This window comes from Balaenoptera ricei, chromosome 4 (assembly GCF_028023285.1).
Source record: "Balaenoptera ricei isolate mBalRic1 chromosome 4, mBalRic1.hap2, whole genome shotgun sequence".
Classification (NCBI taxonomy): domain Eukaryota; kingdom Metazoa; phylum Chordata; class Mammalia; order Artiodactyla; family Balaenopteridae; genus Balaenoptera; species Balaenoptera ricei.
In genome coordinates this window covers 141241700-141249126 of record NC_082642.1, presented here as the reverse complement: position 1 = coordinate 141249126, position 7427 = coordinate 141241700, and the positions used below count along the sequence as shown (strand labels likewise).

Sequence of the window (7427 nt, the reverse complement as noted above, 5' to 3'; positions counted from 1 at the left end):
TAACAACCTCTATCTCCCCTATCTTCTTTTTTTTTAACTTTTTATTTTGTATTGGAGTATAGTTGATTAACAATGCTATGATAGTTGCAGGTGTACAGCAAAATGATTCAGTTATATATATATATATATACATGTATTTATCCTTTTTCAAATTCATTTCCCATTTAGGTTGTTACATGATATGGAGCAGAGTTCCCTGTGCTATACAGTAGGTCCTTGTTGGTCATCCTTTAACCTTTAATTAGCAACTTCATTAGCAAACTTGGGTGTAAGAGGACATTGTGTACTAGTATCTGATAGTTATCTCCCTTAGGCCATTTAACCCATATCAATAAAAAGATTCTCCAGCCCCTCCTACTCCTAGCCCCTCAAGAGACTTTGACCAGCCCATCTCTCAGAATCATAATTCTCTCTTTTTTCACACCGTTTTAATCAGCACTTATTCTGAAGAGACCAACGTTTTCATATTTGTGTCATTATTACATTTTAAAAATTCATTTAAGCTAGGAAAATTTAAGTGAATCTGTTCTCTTCTGTTATTTTTATAGTCCAAGGAGTTCATAGACCGGCCAGACCACGTAGTATTTACTATAATCTATTAAAATGTTTATAACTACTTCATCTATCTCCAACTTTATTTCATTTTAAGTAAACTATACGAACTCTCCCACTGGTTTAATTGTACTAAAGTTATTCAGTGTTTTCATTTTGTTTTCTCTTTCCAAAATAATTTTAAATATTTCTCATAATTTAATCACATTTGGGATACCTGAACTAACAGCCTCCCTCAAATTATCCTACCCCTCCTCAACAGGAGGGTCAGCAAGAGCCCAGACAGTTAGAGTTCCTTTTATCAGAGCATGAATAACAATGAGCCAAAGATCTAAATTTAGGGGATACTTTGTTATCATCACAATGAATCCAAATATACTAGCATGTTTAATATTTTTGCAGCCTAAGAAGAACTCCACTTAGTTTCAAAGGGTGGTGTGTCTTCCTGACTCCCCTTTGGATTCATGTCACTGCGTTTTTAAGAGAATCTCTGGTAGCCATTGATTTTTTTTTTAAACTTCCTTTTATTTTCACTAAAACAGCCCAAGCAATCCAAAATACAGAATTCTTGATCAATTTCACCTTTTAAAAAGCTAACTTAGCTATTTTTAGATCTACCAGTTTCATTCATACATTCTCTTCTTATCGGCTTGTGTGACCTCAAACCAGGGATGGCCTAGGAGCCAAATTTGTATCAAAGGACAAGTTCATTTATATTTCCCACATCACCAACTACAGCTGTTACACACGACTGGATATGGAAAGGACTGATAAAGGACTGCATAAAGGCAAAGCAGAGTACTAAAATGTACCATCAAAATATGTGTGAGATACTAAGTTTGCAGCTAAAGCCAGGCTATATAAACTAAAAACAAACAAAACCAAAAACAAACAAAAAAATAACATCTATACTTTTTTAATAACAATGTAGACAAGCTAGTACAGGGTGACCTCTGTAGGGATAATTTGTCAGATAAGTTGTCCTACTATTTAGTATAATAGTGGATAATAGCAGATAATTTGTCCTACTATTTAGTATACTCTTGGTCAAGTTTAGTACCATGGTTCCAGACTTCTTAGGTAATAAGACTGAACAGCCACAGACAAGGTAAAAGTTAATTCCATGTTTATGTGTCAGATCATGTGTTACATATATCATTATTTGAAGACTGTGGGTGGAATCCAAAAAGATTGTAAAGATTTCCTTTGCAGCTTTTTTACAAAAATTTTATCACCAGACAGGTGTTGTGAAATCACCACTAAATCTAAGCTAAAAATGGGAAAGGAAATAATTCATATCAACATCATTATAGTTGGACACGTACATTGGGGCAAGTCGACCACTGCTGGCCATCGGATCTACAGATGTGGTGGATCAACAAAAGAACCATCAATAAGTTTGAGAAGGATGCTGCTGAGATGGGAAATGGCTCCTTCAAGGATACCTGCATCTTGGATAAACTGAAGGCTGAGCATGAGTGTTATATCACCATTGATATCTCCCTGTGGGAATTTGAGACCTAAAAGTATTGTTTGAACATCGCTGATGCCCCAGGACACAGAGACTTAATCAAAAACATGATCACAGGCACATCACAGGCTGATTGTACTGTTTTGATTGTTGCTGCTGGTGTTAGTGAATTTGAAACAGGTTTCTCCAGGAACAAGCAGACCTGGAAGCATGCCCTTCTGTCCTACACCTTGGGTGTGAAACAACTAAATGTTGATATTAACAAAATAGATTCTTTCAGCCAGAAATTATACAAGGATATTGTTTAAAAAAAGTCAGCACCTACATTAAAAAAATTGGCTCAACGCTAACATAGTAGCATGTGTGTCAATTTTGGGTTGAAACGATGACAACATGCTGGAGCCAAATGCTAAACTGTCATGGTTTAAGGGATCGAAATTCACCCATAAAGATGGCAATGCCCATGGAACCATGCTGCTTGAAGCTCTGGATTGCATCCTGCCACCAACTCATCCAACTGATCGGCCCTTTGGCTGTCCTCCAGGACATCTACAAAATTGTTCATGTTGGTATTATCCCTGTGGGACAGGTGGAGACTGGTGTTCTCAAACCAGGCATGGTGGTCACCTTCGCTCCAGTCAATGTTACAACTGGTGTCAAGTTTGTTAAAATGCACCATGAGGTTTTGAGGGAAGCTCTTCAATATGGGCTTCAATGTCAAGAATGTGTCTCTGAAATATATTCATTCTGGCAATGTGGCTGGTGACAGCAAAGGTGACCCAGCAATGGAAGCAGCTTGCTTCAAGGCTCAGGTGATTATCCTGAACCACCCAGGCCAAATCAATGCTGGCTATGCACCTGTGCAGGATTGTCACACAGCTCACACTACTTGCAAGTTTGCTGAGCTGAGGGAAAAGATTGATTGCTATTTGGAGAGAAACTGGAAGATGGCCCCAAATTTTTGAGACCCGGTGATGCTGCCACCATAGAAATAGTTCCTGGCAAGCCCATGTGTGTTGAGAGCTTCTCTGATAATCCTCCTCTGGATCGTTTTGCTGTTCATGACATGAGATGGGCAGTTGCTGTGGGTGTCATCAAAATAGTGGGAAAGGAGGCTGCTGGAGCTGGCAAGGTCACCGTGTCTGCCCAGAAAGCTCAGGATGAATACTATCTATAATACCTGCCACCCTAATCTAGAAGATTAGGGTGGCAGGTAGAAGACCTGTCTCAGAACCGTCTGCATCAATTGGCGATTTAAGTTGAATAGTAAATGACTGGTTAATGAAATAATAAAAATACATTGAAAAACCTTCAGGAGGAAAGAGGAACATTTTGTTGATCGTTTGTGTGTGTGTATGTGTGTGGGTGTGTGTGTGGTGGTTTTAAGTTATTAGTCTTTAAAATCAATACTTTTTAATAAAAACATGATCAAAAATCTGTCACAGAATTTTGAGACCCTTTGAAACAAAATTTAGTGAGAAACCTGTGTCTTCTTTCGGCCAACACTGTCACTTGCTATAGTACTATGTAGTTAGGTGAATGATTTAAGAGTTGCCCATAATCCATTTCTGGTGTCCGTCTGCCTAAACTTCAGGATTTGATAATTCTGAGTTAACATTTTTTTTTCTAGGTGGGAATTTCAGGTTTGTTCACCTTTCATGAGGGGAGGTATCAAGTATGCTTTAAGTACACAGTGAAAACCTATGGGATGGGGTCTGTTGGTTACAACACTTCATAGATTAGGACAGACAAGCAATGAGCAACTTTCTTTTTATGTAAGCTACCTTATAAAAAGGCCAAAAACTGTAATGTTAATGGCCATGTGTTGCATATCAAAATTTTTGCAGTTACACCAATATTAAGTTCGTTGGTATAACTTCAAAAAAAAAAAGAGATTTCCTTTCCAAATAGTTGTGTGGTTTTGGTATAAGTATATTTTTGAAATTCCTAAACTATTTCATTAATATACATTTATTTTATTTATATACAAGATACAAATTAATAAATATCATAAAATGGATTTTGGATTTAAAATATCACACCTAAAATATAGAGTGTGAACTACATATTGACAAAACATAAAAATTTTAAAGTTTGCTTTTAATATATTAAACTATCATTGACCTGATTAATAAATATTTATATTTTTGTTTGTTTTATTATTTACACAGTTAAGAAGGTAGTAAACTGTCCATCTTGGAAGTAACATAACTATCCTACAGAAGTTTGGTAAATGATATATACAAGACTTAAAATTCCCTTTATTATTAAATATTCCTTTCTAATTCCTTTTTGGGAAATTTTAAAGAGTTTACAAGTGTTTAAAATAGTATGGATTACATATGTATGTTTTTAAGAAAAGATTTGCTTTCTGAAGACATTTTCAAATAAGCAAATGCATTTTATTTCACATTTAAAATAACATTCCTATCAATTCAGCAATGCCAGGAATTCTTCAACAGAGAAGTTTTATCAATGTAGTATCTTTTTCTTTCCCAAGGTGACAGTTTAGAGAAAGCCATCAAAATATCGTTTTCAGATAGGTCATGAAAGCGTCTTACCTATTAGAAAAATTATTTAGACCAATGCCAATGCACAAACTACTTCTTATTGCTCAATGACAAAAAATATATATATATATTTACAATGAATTTCAAAGTCTAAGTCTTAGAACTGAAAACCTTTTATTTAACTCTCTGATTAGTTTCAGTTTACCTGACACATGGGAAATAATGAAATGGAAGAATAATCTTAGCGGCTTATCTTTGGCCATGGTCAATACAAATATCATTTAATACTTGGAATACACAGAAAAAAGCCCCATGGAATTGTGACTTAATAGTTGACCATGTAGTTAATAAAATAAGCCACTGAGAATTAACATATTATTTAAGATGTTACTTTAAATCCCTCTTTCCTTTTTTTCTCCTTCTTCCTTTGTTTGTTTATAAAATCTTAAAGAGGATTTCAATTTCACTTAAGTTTTTCAATGATTCTGTAAAGGATTTTTGTTACATTAGAGAGGAGAGTTTAGATTTTTTGAATTACTGTGTAGGTTATCGTATTTACCAAAAATTTAAATAAGTATTTTAAATTAGTTTAGAATAAATGTAGCCCTGAGTCCAGTCGCTGAACACTATTTTTAACTACATGAGATTTCCTAAGTCATAGGAGATTTTGTGTGGAAGTCACCAACATCCCATTTATTTTCCAAGGACACTTACGAACTCCCCTGAGTACTTGTTATTGTTGAGCAGGAGGTGCTGGAGAAATTGTTAATTTACATTGCCTGAATTTTGTGAACTCTGGACATTTTGTCTCAGTGGAGGTCTGAAAACTGAAGCATTATTTCTCACAGCAATGAGTTTGTTTTTTCCAGGCAGGCATTTTGATGAATAGCATGGGCAGCTAAACATCTATACCGTTCTCTCAGGTTCAGTTCTGGTCATACCAGTGAGCTGAGACAAGGACATAAATGACGTGTTGGCAATTTGTACTATGATCTGCGAACGGTGTGAGGGAAAAATAAACCCAATGTTTTTATGTATAGATCAATTGCATTTAGGATCCATTACAGAGAGCAGCCAAAGAATTCCATCTCGGAGGCCAGCTCTTATCCAAGAGACATAGAATAAAAGGTCCCACCATTCCTTCACTTTTTGAAACATTGAAAAGTTCCAGGAAGCTTGATTATTTTTAGGAGTGACAAGATGGAAAATATTATATAAATATAAGAATTTAGACCACAGGTAAAATAACATCTGACAAGCAATTTCATCCCTTTGTTTGTTTGTTCGTTTGTTTGTTTTTTAACATCTTTTTTGGAGTATAATTGCTTTACAATGGTGTGTTAGTTTCTGCTGTATAACAAAATGAATCAGCTATACATATACATATATCCCCATATCTCCTCCCTCATGTGTCTCCCTCCCACTCTCCCTATCCCACACCTCTAGGTGGTCACAAAGCACCAAGCTGATCTCCCTGTGCTATGCGGCTGCTTCCTACTAGCTATCTATTTTACATTTGGTAGTGTATATATGTCAATGCCCCAGCTTTGTCCCAGCTTACCCTTCCCCCTCCCCATATCCTCAAGTCCATTCTCTAGTAGGTCTGCATCTTTATTCCCGTCTTGCCCCTAGGTTCTTCAGGACCATTTTTTTTTTTTTTTTTAGATCCCATATATATATGTTAGCATACGGTATTTGTTTTTCTCCTTCTGACTTACTTCACTCTGTATGACAGACTCTAGGTCCATCCATCTCACTACAAATAACTCAATTTCGTTTCTTTTTATGGTTGAGTAATATTCCGTTGTATATGTGTGCCACATCTTCTTTATCCATTCATCTGTTGATGGACACTTAGGTTGCTTCCATGTCCTTGCTATTGTAAATAGAGCTGCAATGAACATTGCGGTACATAACTCTTTTTGAATTATGGTTTTCTCAGGGTATATGCCCAGGAGTAGGATTGCTGGATTGTATGCTAGTTCTATTTTTAGTTTTTTAAGGAACCTCCATACTGTTCTCTGTAGTGGCTGTATCAATTTACATTCCCACCAACAGTGCAAGAGGGTTCCCTTTTCTCCACACCCTTTCCAGAATTTATTGTTTGTAGATGTTTTGATGATGGCCATTCTGACGGTGTGAGATGATATCTCATTGTAGTTTTGATTTGCATTTCTCTAATGATTAATGTTGTTGAACATTCTTTCATGTGTTTGTTGGCAATCTGCATATCTTCTTTGGAGAAATGTCTATTTAGGTCTTCTGCCCATTTTTGGATTGGGTTGTTTGTTTTTTTGATATTGAGCTGCATGAGCTACTTGTAAATTTTGGAGATTAATCCTTTGTCAGTTGCTTCATTTGAAAATATTTTCTCCGATTCTGAGGGTTGTCTTTTCATCTTGTTTATGGTTTCCTCTGCTGTGCAAAAGCTTTTAAGTTTCATTAGGTCCCATTTGTTTATTTATTTTTTTATTTCCATTTCTCTAGGAGGTGGGTCAAAAAGGACCTTGAAAAAAAAAAAAAAAAAAAAGGACCTTGCTGTGACTTATGTCATAGAGTGTTCTGCCTATGTTTTCTTCTACGAGTTTGATAGTGTCTGGCCTTATATTTTTCATCCCTTTTTAAGAATAGGAAAGGATTTTTGAGATCACTGTGTTATGATGGCATTGACCTCTCACCTGATGACCAAGACTTGCCCAGAAAGGATGAGTGACTGTTAAAGGTTTTCATACATGAGCTTATAAATATATGTTCCTGAGTCCCATGGTCTGAGTGAGATTTGAGCCACTAACCTAAACACTTTAAGTTCTTTATGGTCAGCCTATCAGACTTCATTAAGAGACATTATTATGTCTAATGATGAGACCATGTTTCAGTGTGCAGTGACTCCTGCC

General features: G+C 35.9%; 1 pseudogene; it reads left to right on the top strand.

Annotated features, from left to right (window-relative positions):
• The first annotated feature begins 1828 nt into the window (after nt 1-1828).
• LOC132364916 (elongation factor 1-alpha 1-like) lies at nt 1829-3088 on the top strand (annotated as a pseudogene).
• Nucleotides 3089-7427: the final 4339 nt, after the last annotated feature.